Consider the following 15,041-nt stretch of genomic DNA (forward strand, 5'->3'; position numbering starts at 1 on the left):
TACATAAAAACACAAACCTTTGAAGGCCATCAGAATATAACATTTCTCAAAAGCTAATTCACAAACTAGCTTTCACAGAGCACTCAATTACTCTGCTAAGTGCATTGCTACCTGAGATCTTGTGCCTTTTCATTATTCAAGGGGGGAAATGGTAGCACTTCATGGACAGCCAATTTCTGATTCCAACCTGAATAAAATGGACACAGGGTGAATACAAACTGTGGTTGCCATCTCCTCACAGTGCTAGAGAGCCAAAACAAACACCTCTCCAGGCCTGCTCACTGCCAACACTCCTGCCATTCTCCAGTGGGGAGTCAGGATATCAAGGCCCACTAGATAATTTGGGCACAGGAGCTAACAACTGGCTCTGCCTCCAGCTGTAAAACTGAGGTTGGGTCACAAGTTTGAGTCGAGCTTGGACAAGGAAGTGAAATCCTGTCTCAAAAATAAAAAAGGGCTGGTGATACAGTTCAGTGCAAAGGCCCTGGGTTCAATTCCCAGTATCAGTTAAAACAAACAAACAAACAAAAGTGAGCCTGGCAGCTTCCATGTAGGGCACAAACTGTAAGAGTGACTAAATGACCAAGCAGGTCCAGTGCCCAGAGAAGCAACCTCTCAAAAGCCCATCTCTACCTCTTCCCACATCCCTACCACTTTCTGAGAAGCAGGAAACCCCAGCTCCAAGAATGAACACAGAACCCAAAATCCTCAAATGTTTACAGGAAGACACATCATGAAAGAAAACTAAACTCAGTAAAAGTGTTTTCCTCCTAAAACAGAACATTCACATTCTTTATAAACATTCATAGAACTCAAGGCTCTATATTCAGCTACAAAGAAAACCTAACAAATTTGTGATCTGAATTCATTCACTAAATGTAATTTTTTAAAAAACCATACCAAATACATATTCTAAATTCACATATTAGAAAATTTTCCATCAGCTTTACATAGCTCTTAGATTAAAAACAAAGTCAAAATAGAAATGAAAACAAAACATGAAAAAATTCTATATTTAAATTCATCCATTATTAACTGAGAAAGATTGAGAACAAATAGCTATACTTCCAACTCAAGAAGCTTAAATAAATCAAAATAAAGCAGAAAAATGAAATAATAAATAGCACACGTTAGTGAAAAAATACAGAAAAGCTATCCATAACACCAGAGGCCAGTTATTTTTAAAAATTAATTTAAAAAAAAATATATAAGAAAGCTTAAGAAAAAAGACATAGGCAAAAAAAGAAACAAAACCACAAGAAATTTTACAAATGATAAAGAGGATATCATAGGCATAGCTTTAAATCAAAAGATAGAATGAAAAAGAAATCCTTCTCCACTGCTGGTGGGAGTGTAGACTGGTGTAGCCTCTCTGGCAATCAGTGTAGAGATTCATCAAAAAACTAGAACTGGAGGTCCCATCCAACCCAACTATTCCCCTTCTGGGCATCTTCCAGAAGAATAAAAAAATCATACCACAAGCTATATATAATCACCCATATTTATAGCAGCACAATTTGTAATAGCTAGATCTTAGAAAAAACCTAAATGCCCATCAACTGAGGAACAGATAAAAAAGATGTGGTATTTTTATACAATGGAGTACTACTCAGACATAAAGAAGGACAAACTTGAGACTTTTATAGGTAAATGGATGCAATTAGAGATCATACTCATAAATGAAAAAAATCAGACTCACATGTGTATATATACTGTATTGTCTCTCTAGTGTGAGAAGTTGGAAAAAATATGTTTATACATATAAATACATAGAATAGTTAAAATAAGTATACTACTAATTTCTCTTAGTTTTACTGAAAAGAAAGGTTTGTGTTAATATTGTTTGGGCAATTAAATTCAAATTACCTTGCACTCTGAGTAATTTAAAGATAACAATAGGCAATGTATTAAGCATTGGTACCCACTAATTAACATGTTTTGAATTTTTTCTCTTTTAAAAAAAAAGAATGAAAAAGTGCCTAGGCACAAATAAATTGTCTAAAAATGGGCCCAAAGAACATGAAAAGCATGCCCTGTAATCATATAAATGAAAATAACCATTGAAACACTATTCTCTGACACAAGACACCAACCTATGTACCTTTGTAAGAAAACCCAACGTGGGGCTGGGGATTTAGCTCAGCGGCATAAGCGCCTGCCTTGCAAGCAGGCAGTCGTGAGTTCGATCCCTGGTACCGATAAAAAGGAAAAAGACAAAAAAAAAAAAAAAAAAAAAAAAGAAAACCCAACGAGCCTTCAGAGTACAGATAATTCTCATTTTATAAAAACAATCTCACTGTATAAAATGAATTAAAAATTAAGGAAAGCCATCCCAATTAAATTTATGACACTGACACTGAAACAAGGATATTAAAACAGAAGACAGTAAAGCTACAGTATAAGAAGGGTGTCCCTATGACTCCAGCTATTCTCATTCTAGGTATCTTCCCAAAAGAGTTAAAGATATTATTTTACAGCAACACATGCACACCCATGTTTAGAGCACCACATATATCCATCAACACATAAACAGATAAAGAAAATATGCTTTACACACAATTAAGAACTGCTGTGCCATAAAGAAGGATAAATGAGTCATTTGTTCAAAACTGAATGCACCTGGACACCATAATGTTAACTGAAATAAATCAGATCCATAAGCTTAAATATTTCATGGTTTCTGTTACATGAAAAACCCAAATTATAAATAAAGAGCAAAATAAAAGATATATATTAGCAAGTAAGCAGACAGCGCTTCCTCCAATGGTAAGGGGGTGGAGATGGAAAGAGGGGAGGGAGGAAAGGGAAAGTAGGTTAAAAAAAAATTAACCCGTGTTATATGTAAGGACCGACTCCACACAAGAAATACGAACATTATGTATGCCAAATAGGTACTAATAAAAACAAATAATTTAAAACAATAACCACTAATATTTATTGTGAGCTTATAATGTGCCAAGAACTGTCAATAGCACCTCACATACCGTGTATTATCTTAGCTCATACCAGAGAACTGACTGAGATGAGTTAGATTCTTCTACTTCCCATGATCACACGAGATGTGAGAAGAAAACCATCAGTGTGTCTGACTCTGGAGCCCAAATTCTACCCTGCAGTATAGAGTGTAAAAAGATTTTGAAAAAATGTATCATGATGATAAAATGATATACAAGATAAGGAAACCAGAAGGATACAAAGAAACACACATATTTTTTAAAAGCAAACAAATGTGACTTAAAAAATAAAATGCAAACTCTGCTACATCCTGCCTCTAAAGCGGGGATAGCTCATTAAATATGCATTTTAAAACAACATCTTAAAAATATAATGTGCAAGTCAAAAAGTTCACACTTTTTAAGAATACAATGTAATGGTTTTCGGTAAGCCCACAGAGCAGTTCATCCATACCACCATGTAATTTCATCACATTGTCATGATCCCCTAAAGCAGTCTGGTACCTATCAGCACCCATTCCCCAGCCCCTGACAATCACCAATCTACTTTCTCTCTCCATGTAACTATTATGGATATTTCATGTAGGTAGTCACAGTGTATGTATGCACTTAGGCCAGTTTCTTTCTAGCACGATGTTTTTAAGGTTCATTTATCTCATAACAGTATCAGGACTTTATTCCTTTTTGTCACCAAATAATATTCCCTTTATACATAGGTCTATAATCAATTAGGAGTTAATTTGGGATATAGTTTCAAGTAGGGATATACTTTGGTATATAGTAAGGGTCAAGTAGGGGTCCAACTTAATCCTTTTTCATGTGGATATACAGTTGCTGCAATATCATTTGTTGAAAATAATATTCTTTCCCCATACCAATTCGGTCTCAGCCTCATTGCTGAAATTCAATTGCCTTAAATACAAGGGCTCATTTCTGGATTCTTAATTCAGTTCCACCGCTCTATGTGTCTACTCTTATTGTTACCATAGCTTTCAACATAGTTTTGGTGAAACTTTTGAAATTGTGTGTGTGTGTGTGTGTACAGGTATCTACTTTTTTGTTTTTCAAGATTGTTTGGCTATTCTGGATCCCTTGCACTTTCATGTAAATTTTAAGGTCACTTTCTCGAATTGTACGGTCTCATCCACTCTCCAAAAAACTTCCTGGGACTCTGACAGGGACTGCGTTACACTTGTCTCTTAGTCTCGTAACGATATTAAGTATGTTAATCCATGAACATGAACTATCTTTACACTTATGTAGGTCTTAATTCTTCACCCTGGAGGGGTGAAGATTTAAGGTACTGGGGATTGAACCCAGGACCTTCATATTGAGCTATATCCCCAGTCCTTTTAAAAACAAACTTTGAGACAATGTCTTAGTAAATTGCTAAATTTCCCAGGCTAGGTGTGAATTTGTAATCCTCCTGCCTCAGTTTCCCAGAGTGCTGAGATTACAGGACCGCAGCAGCAGGCCTGGCATCAACAATGTTTTCTAACTTCTAGCATACAAGTTTTTCACTTCTCAAGTTAAATCACTTTGTCTTTATATTTTGTGTTTATTTTTTATCTTTATTAGTACATGTTTGCAGTACATGATGTTTACATCCTTGGGTGGCCTTGGTATATGTACGTAACACATCTTACTTCCTTTTTCATCCACCTTCCCTCCCCTCTCTGTCCCTTTCCTCCATTCTTGATCTCCTTTCCACTGAGAAGTATCTATCTCCTTATTTTCTATTATCTATTTTTCTTTTCTCTATAATTTGAGTTTCTCATGCAAGAGAAATCATATAATATTTAAGCTTCTTCTGTGTCTGATTTATTTTATATAAATGTTCTCAGAGTACCTCCATTTTCCTACAAATAACATCTTCCTTTCTTTCTTTTTATTTATTTATTTATTTTGTACCAGGGATCAAACTCATGACCTCGTGCTTGCCAGGGATGCTGCTAAGTTAAATCTCCAATCCCAACATCTTTGTTTACGGCAGAGTATTCCACTGTGTGTGTAAATACCACATTTTAAAAAATCCACTCATCAGCTGATGGACATACAGGCCACCTCCAAGATTTAGCTATTATGAACTATGCTGCTATAAATACAGATTTGCATGTATCACCATAATGTAGGATCTTTAACACTTTCAGGAAGATACCTAAAATGGGAACAGTGGGTCAAATGGAATTTCTAGTCTTAGCTTTGGGAGGACTCTCCACCTGATTCCACAGCAGTTGTACTAGTATATACGCAGACCAACAATTTTTTTCATTTTGGGGAGGGTTTTTTTTTTGGGGGGGGGGGAATATAACCAGGGATTAAACTCATGTCCTTGCATTACCAGGCAGGCTCTTGTGCCACTGAGCTAAATCCTCAGCCCCAGGGTTTCTTTTTCATATAGCTTCACCAGCATTTGTTATTTGATTTCTTGATGACAGTCATTCTTTCTAAGGTAAGATGTAATCTCAAGTGTTTTCTTTTCTCTAATGACCAGCAATGTTGAGCATTTCTTTATGCACTTACTGGCATTTGTACTCTTTTGTAAAGCATCTATTTATTCACTTGCCTTTTACTGGGCCTGTCTTCTTTCGTTTGTTTTGTTTTTGAGACAGGGTCTCCCCATGTAGTTCACGCAGGCTTGAATGCACTATTATATAGCCCAGGCTGACCTAGAAATCACAGTAATCATTCTGCCTCAGTCTCTGAAGTGATTTCCTGTTATTTGGTGGTGGAGGTGGGGGGTGGTCTAATGTTCTGTTTTTTAGTTCTTCATATATTCTAAACATAAATTCTCTAAGGAAAAACTGGAAAAACAATTGTTCCCATTCTTTGGGCTGTCTCTTCACTCTGTTGGTTGCTGTCCTGCTGGACAGATGCTTTTTACTTAATACGATCCCATTTGTGGATTCTTGGTACTATTTCCTGTACAACCAGGGTTCTATTCCAAAAGTCTTTGCCTAGGTCTGTTACTTCAAGTTTTACCTATCTCCCAGCAGGCTGTTTCTGTTCTAGCAGTTAGTTCTTTGATCCACTTTGATTTTAGTTTTAGACATGGTGAGAGATACGGGTCTAGAGTCAGTCCTCTGAATGTGGATTGCCAGTTTTCTCAGTATCATTTATTAAAAAGGCTATCTTTTCTCCAGTGTATGTTTTTGGCTTCTCTGTCAAAGACCAAATAGTTCAGCATGCTCTGCATCTCCTATTCTATTTCACTGATCCTCAGGTCTGTTTTTGTTCTACTATCATGCTGTTTTTATCACTGCAGCTTTGCAACATAATTCAAGCCCCGGACTGTGCTGCCTCCTGCTTTGCTTTTGTTACCCGAGGTCACTTTTGCTATTGAATTTTAGCACTCGTTTTTCCAGTTCTGTGAAGAATATTGTTGGTATTTTTATTGGGATTGTCTAAAATCTGTGTATCAGTTTTGGAAGTATGGCCATTATGACTGATTCCCCCTATCCAGGAACAGAAGAAGTCGTCCCTTTTCCGATATGCTCTTCAATTTTCTTTTTCAGGGTACTCTAGTATTTACCGTAGAGGTCTTTTACTCCCTCAGTTATGTTAATTCCTAAATATTTAATTTTTCTTGGTACTAGTAGAAGTAATATTTTTCCTAATTTCTTTCTCAGTGAGTTCATTATTTGTGTACACAGACACTATTTACTTTTGTATTGATTTTGTAACCAGCTACATTGCTAAATTTGATTATTGTCTTTTGATGGATTTTTAAAAAGGATTTTCTATGTAGAGGATCATGTCACCTGCAAATAATAATAATTTGATTTTTTCCTTTTCTATAATATCCCTATTTCTTTTGCTTGCCTAATTGCTCTTGCTAATGTTGCTAGCAGTGTTTTCAGAGGGAGTGCTGATGGTGGACATTTTGTTTGGTTCCTGATTTTACAGGGAAAGCTTTCAGCTTTTTCCCATTTAAACTGATGTTGGCTGTAGGTTTGACGTAAATGGCTTTTATCAGATTGAGATAACATCCATCTATACCTATTTGCTTCAGAGTATTTATGATGAAAGGATACTGGATTTTGTCAAAGGCTGTTTCTGTGCCTAATGAGATACGATTTTTGTCCTTGCTTCTGTTTATGTGATGTACTACTTTTATTAATTTGTGCATATTGAAGCATTCATGCATTCCTGAGATGAAGCCTACTTGATTATGATGTATGATCTTTCTTATGCTTTGTTGCACTTTGTTTGCCAGTGTCTTGTTGAGGATTTTGCATCTATATTCATTAAAGAGTTCAGTCTAAAAGTTCTCTTTTTTGGTTGGATCCTTGAGTGGTTTTAGAATCAGGTTAATGCTACCTTCCAGGAATGACTTTTGGAGTACTGTACTTCCTTTGGATTCCATTAAAGACCTTGAGGTAGCTCTCCCTGAATTTTTTGTTGAATTCAGCAACGAATGAAAGCATTGAATTCTGGGCTTTTCTCAGCTGGTAGGTTTTTTATACTTCAATTTCATTATCTGTTATTAGGTTATTCAGTGTTTTTAAATCTTCTGGCCTCTATTTTGGTAATTCATATGTATATGGGAATCTATCCATTCCTTTTGAACTCTCCATTTTATTGTCATATAGTTTTGTGAAGTAGTTGTTCAGAATGTTTTTATGTCAACAGAGCTCACTGCGGTTTCACCTTTCTCATGTCTAACTGCACTGATTCAGGTTCTCTCTCCCTCTGTTTGTCTCTCTGTCTCAGTCTCTCATTATATTAGCTAAGGGTTTGTCTATTCTTTTGAAGAATCAATTCTTCACTGATTCTTTGTATTGTCTGTTTGATACCAATTTCATTGATTTCTGCTCTGATCTTTGTAATTTTCTTCCTTATCCTAGCTTTGGGTTTGGGTTCTTGTTTTTCTAAGATCTTAGAGTGTATTACTAGGTTATTTATATGGGGTTGCTTTGCTTTTGTGATGAGGCACTCTCAGCTATAACCATTCCTCTTAGGACCGCTTTCACTATGCCCCATAAGTTCAGGTACCTTGCAGTGGTATTATCATTTAGTTGTAGAAACTGTCTTATTTTTCCCTTGCTTTCTTCTGTAACCTATCATTTAAGAGTGTATTGTTTAGTTTACACACATTTTCATAATTTGTGTTTCCTTTTGAATTTTAAATTGCACTATGATCTGCTAATATGGTTGGTATAACTTCAATTCTTTCACATTTACTCAAGCTTGTTTTACTGGATACTAATGCACTCTATTTTGGGGAAAGTTCCATGTGCACCTGAAAAGAATGTGTGCTCCATTATTTTTTTGGGGGGGAGGGAACAGTCTGTAGATACCTTATTAAGTCCATTTCTCTGAAGGTTTGGTTCCAATTCTTCTGTTTCTTGGCCGATTTGTCTATTTGGTTGTCTATTTGTGATATTGGGATATTAAAGTCCACGTTGTATTTGTTTATGTTCTACGTCCAGTAGTACTTGTTTTGTGAAGATGGGTGTGTGCTGCTGTTCAGTACAGATATGTTAATAATTATCTCTGGCTATAAGAATGTCCTCTTACACAAAATATAGTCACTTTCTTTGTCTCTTGGTCAGTTTTAGCTTGAAGTACACTTTATCTGAATACAGGATACACCTACATCTGTTCTTCAGGTTCCATTGCATGGAATATTGTTTTCCATCCTTTGATTTTTAGCCTATGAGTTTGTTTTTTGGGTAAAATGTGTTTCTTATATATAACATACCATTCAACTTTGTTTTGATCCATTCTGCCAGTCTATGTCTTTTGATTAAGGAACTGAGATCACTCAAATTGAGAGTGACTACTGACGAGTACTAACTTATTCCTGTCATTGCCTAATTTTTCCGTTGCTAAGTCCGTATCTTTCCCTTCTGCTTAACTGTCCACCCAATCTCCTATATTCTTTCTATTTGATCTTTTTTCATTGTTAGCTTTGTAGTCTCTTTCTAGAATATTTTGGAGCATTGGTTTGGTGGTCATGAATTTCTTGAGGTGCTTTTTATCATGGAAATATCTTATTTTTCCATCAATTTTGGAAGATAATTTTGCAAGATATATCAGCCTAGATTAGAAATTGCTTTCTTTTAGGACCTGAAACATTTCACTCCAAGTTCTCTTGGCTTTTAAGGTTTGTGTTGAGACATCTGCTATAATTCTAAGTTTACTTTTATAAGTAGGTATATAATATAAATTCTGAGTTTACCTTTATAAGTCATATGTTATTTGTCTCTAGCCACTTTTTAGATTCTGTTCTTGTGTTGGACTTCTGAGATTTTGACTATGATGAATCATGGACTGGTCTCTTTTTGCTTTTTGTTATTTGGGGTTCTATACACTTCAATTAATTCATTCTCAAATTATATTTTATTCTTCCATGCTATTTTAAAAGGATTTAATTTTTTCCACTATAAATTAGTGGGAGAGAATCTAATTTTCAACAGATTCCATAGGAAGCAAGAGTTGGGGGAATGGTAGGACTTGGGGGTGACAGCTAAACAATACAGGAATTTTTGTTGCTGTTATTGTTGTTGTTTCGGTGTGATGAAAATTACCCATACTTGACTGTGGTGATAGTTTTAGAATATATTAAAAACCAGTAAAATTTTAGGGCTGGGGATGTAGCTCAGTGATAACATACTTGCTTCACATGTATGAGGACCTGGGTTTGATCCTCAGCACCATGAAAAAATTTTTAAATAATCAAAGAATGAAATTTTATGGTACATGGATTTTATATTGCAACAAAAGTGAGTAAGAGAAATATAACAGACAGCCAGACACAAAGCCATTGGACATACAAAACAAACTTTTGACATTTCATACTGTTTCATTCATTTCAATAAGAAAAAAAGTTTCACTTCTAAAGGCCAACATCAAAAGTACACTGTTAAAATGCTGGTAACTTACTTAGAAATGATTCCTATCAAATCAATCTGAAACAAAGTTTGATATGACTACCATAATACTAAACGAGAGGAAGAAGAAAGAACAACTCTGCTGCTTACTTTTGTGAATTATTAAATGGAATGTTGATTGAGTACATTTTGTATTGACTGAAAAATAACATGCCCACCACGCAAACCAACCAGTCTTGGACAATGATTTCAAAATTATGGGAACAGTCTCTCAGTTAAAATTCCTGCTTCCTATGCTGAATTATTTTCTAAACATTACCAAAATCCTCTTGCATTTTCAAGAATCTCTTCTGCCTATAAACTGCCTACTTTGAAGATCAAAGCACGTAACCCGATTTCGCTAGATCTACTTCACAGCTGTATGATCCAAGTATAGCTAATGTAACAGTTCACAGACAGCACAACAGCACTTTTTACTAGTGTTCTTTTCTTAGTGTCACATGCCCTTTCTATGACGTCTAACCAGTATTTCTTTTTCTTTCTTTCTTTCTTTCTTTCTTTCCTTTTTTTATTTAAACAGTGTCTAACTATGTAGTCCAGGCTGGCCTTGAACTCACTATGTGGTCCAGGCCTCAAACTTGCAGTAATCCTCCTGCCTTAGGTTCCCAAGTGCTGGGATTATGGTGTGCACCAAGAAACCTGGACTAATCAGTGTTTCTTGAGCTAGACCATGAGACCCACAATACCACACAGTCATTATAGGAAGAGCTCTATTGGCTGACATATGCTAGATTCTGTCCTAAACACTTTACCTGCTGTTCTCCCTCCACGACTATGGGCCTGAGAGGTCCACAGCTGCCTACTCTGAAATACTATCAGGTGATGGAAACTATTCATTCTTCACGTTACACCTAAATCCTACCCACTTGTTCTCGGATCCCTGGGATCAATAATGACTTCTCCTCTCTCTAAATATTTACTTCATGCTTTTGACACATAAATTTAGACTATGTAGAATTTTCTTAAGTAAATTTACCACCATTCCCCACAGTGCTGGTGATTAACTCAGGGCCTTCAAACTGAGCTACATCCCAGCCTTTTTTTTTTTTTTTTTTTTTTGAGAAAGGGTCTCATTAACCTTCCCATGGTGGGATCCAACTTGCAATTCTCCTGCTTCAGCCTCCCAGAGTGCTGGGGTTACAGACATGTACCACCACACCTCCAACTCTAACTAGATTTCATCTTTTAAAGCAATTTTAAGTTCACAATCAAAGTAAGCAAAAGGTTCAAAGAGTTCTCACATCCTGCCTGCTCCCACTACACATAGCCTCCCCCATCAACATCCTACACCTGAGAAGTGCCATTGTTACAATCAACCTATCATTACCAGGCACAGTCCTCTGTTTACGTTAGGGTTTACTATGTCGGCGCCACAGTCCATGGGTTATAAATGTGTAGTGACATGTAGTCATTCTTACAGTATCACACAGAACAGTTTTGCTGCCCTAAAACTCTGTGCTCTATGTAGCCATCCCTTCCTCTTCTGAAGCCACTTCACAATCACTGATCTTTTTGTATTGTCCCCATAATTTTGCCTTTTCCAAAATGTCCTACACTCACAATCATATAGTTCATGGTCTTTTCAGACTAACTCCTTTCATTTAGAATTCTTACAAATCAATGATAAAGACAAATAATCCAATTAAAATGCAGGCAAAAGATCTAAACAAACATTTCTCCAAAGAAGATACTCAATTGGCCAATAACCAAAGTAAAATCAACATCATCAGCCATAAAGGAGATGCTGGCAAAGTTACAATGACATACTGATTCATATCAGGATGGAAAACAAAAATTGACAAACACAATAACAAGGACATGGGGGATATAGAACTCTCCACATGTTAAATGGGCATGTAAAATGATACAGCCATGTTGTAAGGCAATTTGGCAGTGCCTCAAAATGTTGAGCACAGAGTTACCATATAATCTACCAATCAACCTCTATGTAAAACAGAGTACCCAAGAGAACTGAAAACATTTGGTCATAGAAAATTTTACCCATGAATGTTTGTAGCAACATTCTTCATCACAAAAAAAAAAAAAAAAAAAAAAAAAGGGTAGAAAGACTCCAGATTTACATCATGTGATGAATAGATAAACCAAATTATGGCAGCTCCATACTATGGAGTATTATTCATTCATAAAAAAGAAGTGCTCATGCATGCTACAAAATGAATGCACCTTGAACACACTGTGTAAAAGGAAAGAAGTCAGATACAAAAGACCACATATCACATAATTCTGTTTATAAGAAATGACCAGAACAGACAAATCTATAGAGGCAAAAATAGGTCAGCAAATGCCAAGGGCAAAGGAGAGTAATAGGGAAGATCCTGTGAAAATACTAAAAATACTCCATTATATTCACTTCAAAGAGTAAAGGTGAAAGTGTGATAATTATATCTCAATAAAAAAAACTTAATAGTGATTTGAAGACTAATCCCGGTAGCACTTGTTTCTTATATGGCAAGCCCTTATATTTTATTAGGGAGTCATCTGTCAGTATTTAAAGTACCATGCCTTGTGGAACAGCAGGTGTTAAATTCTTTAAATAGGAATAAATACACAATAAGCATCTACTATAATAGTATAAAATGTAGTGTCCACCCCATGTGAGTTTTCAGTTCAGCTAAACAAAAACCAGCCAAGAAAACCAAACAATAGTGCATAGATCACTTTTGCTAACTACATTTGATTACTCATTAAGTCGTATCAATTCATCTTTTGTAATCTTTTAAGTCTATTCTTTCCATTCTTGCAGCTATTGCTCAGTTCCAGGCAACTCTTTATTTTGTGTCTGGATTATTACAATGGGTACTGGTATCTCTCGGCTCTAATTCATTTTCATCATGAAATAATAATTTGTTGGGTAAATGAATGCGACACTCTCTATTATTTACCCACCCTGTATATAAACATCTAAGCTCAGCACCTCTTACAAAATAAAATGTAAGTTCCTCACAAAAATACTGCACAAGTTTAAATGCCTAACATTGATCATTTAAAATTTCATTAAGCCTATCCCACCCACTTTCTTATCTTATTGCCCATTTTCCTAGCAAAGCTCTTCTCCATGCAGACCACCAGGAACATGTTTCCAGAGCTCCGTCAAACATTTTCTATAAGTACCTTCTACTGAATGTGTGCCTTCTCCACTCTGCCTCCTTTCCACCTAGCCTGACCCTAATTCTCACCCTTCTGCAGTCACCTGGCACTTCTCCTTTTCTGCCCTGCAGACTCCTCCTTCTATTTTTTTTTAAATTGTCTACCTGTAGAACTCTTCAAACAGATGCTAAATTCACTGGCTGTGAGATGCATGCCAGCATAATCTGAACACTGACCCCACAGAATCAAATTTCACCATGAACTGAACAAGCAGGTTACAAGACCTCAGAGAACAGAACATTTTTGTGGAATAATCTGAGGTTTGGCTCTTTGTTTGTATGGATGTCAGAAAGCTTGGCTTAGAGGGACTAGCAGATTTTAGACAGATGGAGAGGACACAATGTCAGAATCAAGGAAATGGACACAGCCTATCCTAGTGCCCTGAGTCAATCACTCATGTGCTGTAGAGCAGATAAGAGACTCCAGCCACAGACCAAGAATCAAATCTTTAAAGTACAACTGATTCCTTATTTCATCTTCAGAAGCCTTTCAAAATGTTACAGTTTGTAAAATCTTAGAAAGTAGCACTGATCCCCTTAACAGAGGTCTGCCCTGAGTCTAAGTTGCTCTGCAACTCACCTGACCTGAGTTAGGTTTTCTTTAAACCCACCTACTTCGATTTTTTTATCCTATGACTATTTTCTGCTCACTTAACATAAAACTTCAACTAGTATTTGGTTGAAAGGGGCTCATTCTTCATGATAGTAACAATACCAAAATGCCTGAAGTACATGCAGCCTTCAAAAAAATCTAGGTTTTACTTCCAGGAGAGAAAAACAACATGAATTTATGAAATCTAGTAACTAGAGAAAAACATTTTCAGAGACATGAAATAGTGAAAGCCCATTTGGAAAGACAGTGAGAAACAGGTAACTGCTGATGTTTCTCATGGGCCTGCTCTCTCTCCAACAGTGTTTGTGTTCCATAGCTGGGAACCAGTGGCACAAAGTGCTGGGCACAATGTAAGGTATCTAAAGAAGAGCACATAATACAAAGCTCTTTAGAAACAGACCTTCCACTAACTGATGAAGATCAATCATAGAGGTCAAATAAATTGATCATGGCTTGAGAGCTGTTAAGTCTGCTCCTTCCCTTCTCTCCTGGGGCAGAGGTGATGACATCTTGCTGTTGGAAACCCCGTGTCCCTTCCTGTCACATAAATCCATACCTCTTACCATTGACTCTTCTACACAAACACTGAGAAACAGAAGGAGAGAGTAGGAGATGGGGAGGGGGATTAAGTCTCTGTTCTCTGTTCTGAAATACCAAACACAGTAATCCCCTACTTACTGGAGGATTTGTTTTCTAAGGTTTCAATTATCTGAGGTCAACTACAGTCCAAAAATACTAAATAGAGAATTCCGTATTTTGAGAGATATCACATTCACATAACTTCTATTGTAGTACATTGTTATATTCGTCCTATTTATTATTCTTTTATTGTACTTGATTTATAAATTTTATCATAAGTACATGCATAAAGAAAAATACAGTGTGTGTATGTATACATATGTGTGTGTAACATCAGCAGTTACCTAGTACTATTTTGGTTTCAGGCATCTACTGATAGCCTTGGAACATAACTCACATGGGTAAGAGGAGACTAGTATACACCAGAATTCATCATTAAATGCTCAGTTTACTTTGTAGGATGTAAGCAAGCTGCTGAGGTTCTTGTATTTAATCTCAATTTTCTTTTCTTATCACTAATAAAGAATACTCAATGAAATTAATACTTGGTATGAGTTATTTTCTTAAAGCAAAATTCATAGGAGAGAATAATTTTTCCATACAACATTATTTTCACTGTCCTACCCACAAGGCTTTAATGCAAACTTAAAATGCTGTTGTACACACACAATTTTGCAAGGGTTTAACACTACAAAGAAGGTCTCAGATCTTAAAGTAACAGCTCTGCTTTATACTGGGTTGGAAAACTATATTCTGTTTTTATAAAGTTTTATGGGAACACAGCCACACCCATCAGTTTACTTAGTATCTATGGCTACAACAGCAGAGTTGA

At 36.1% G+C, this 15,041-nt stretch overlaps 1 protein-coding gene across 3 annotated transcripts in view; it reads right to left on the minus strand.

Moving 5' to 3' along the window:
- The window catches only part of Smurf1 (SMAD specific E3 ubiquitin protein ligase 1), a 114,766-nt gene that overhangs the window by 42,371 nt on the left and 57,354 nt on the right, over positions 1-15,041 (minus strand). The window lies entirely within an intron of this gene.

This window comes from Cavia porcellus, unplaced genomic scaffold (genome assembly GCF_034190915.1).
Source record: "Cavia porcellus strain 051 isolate PalLab524CR breed Dunkin Hartley unplaced genomic scaffold, mCavPor4.1 scaffold_23, whole genome shotgun sequence".
NCBI classification, from domain to species: Eukaryota; Metazoa; Chordata; class Mammalia; order Rodentia; family Caviidae; genus Cavia; species Cavia porcellus.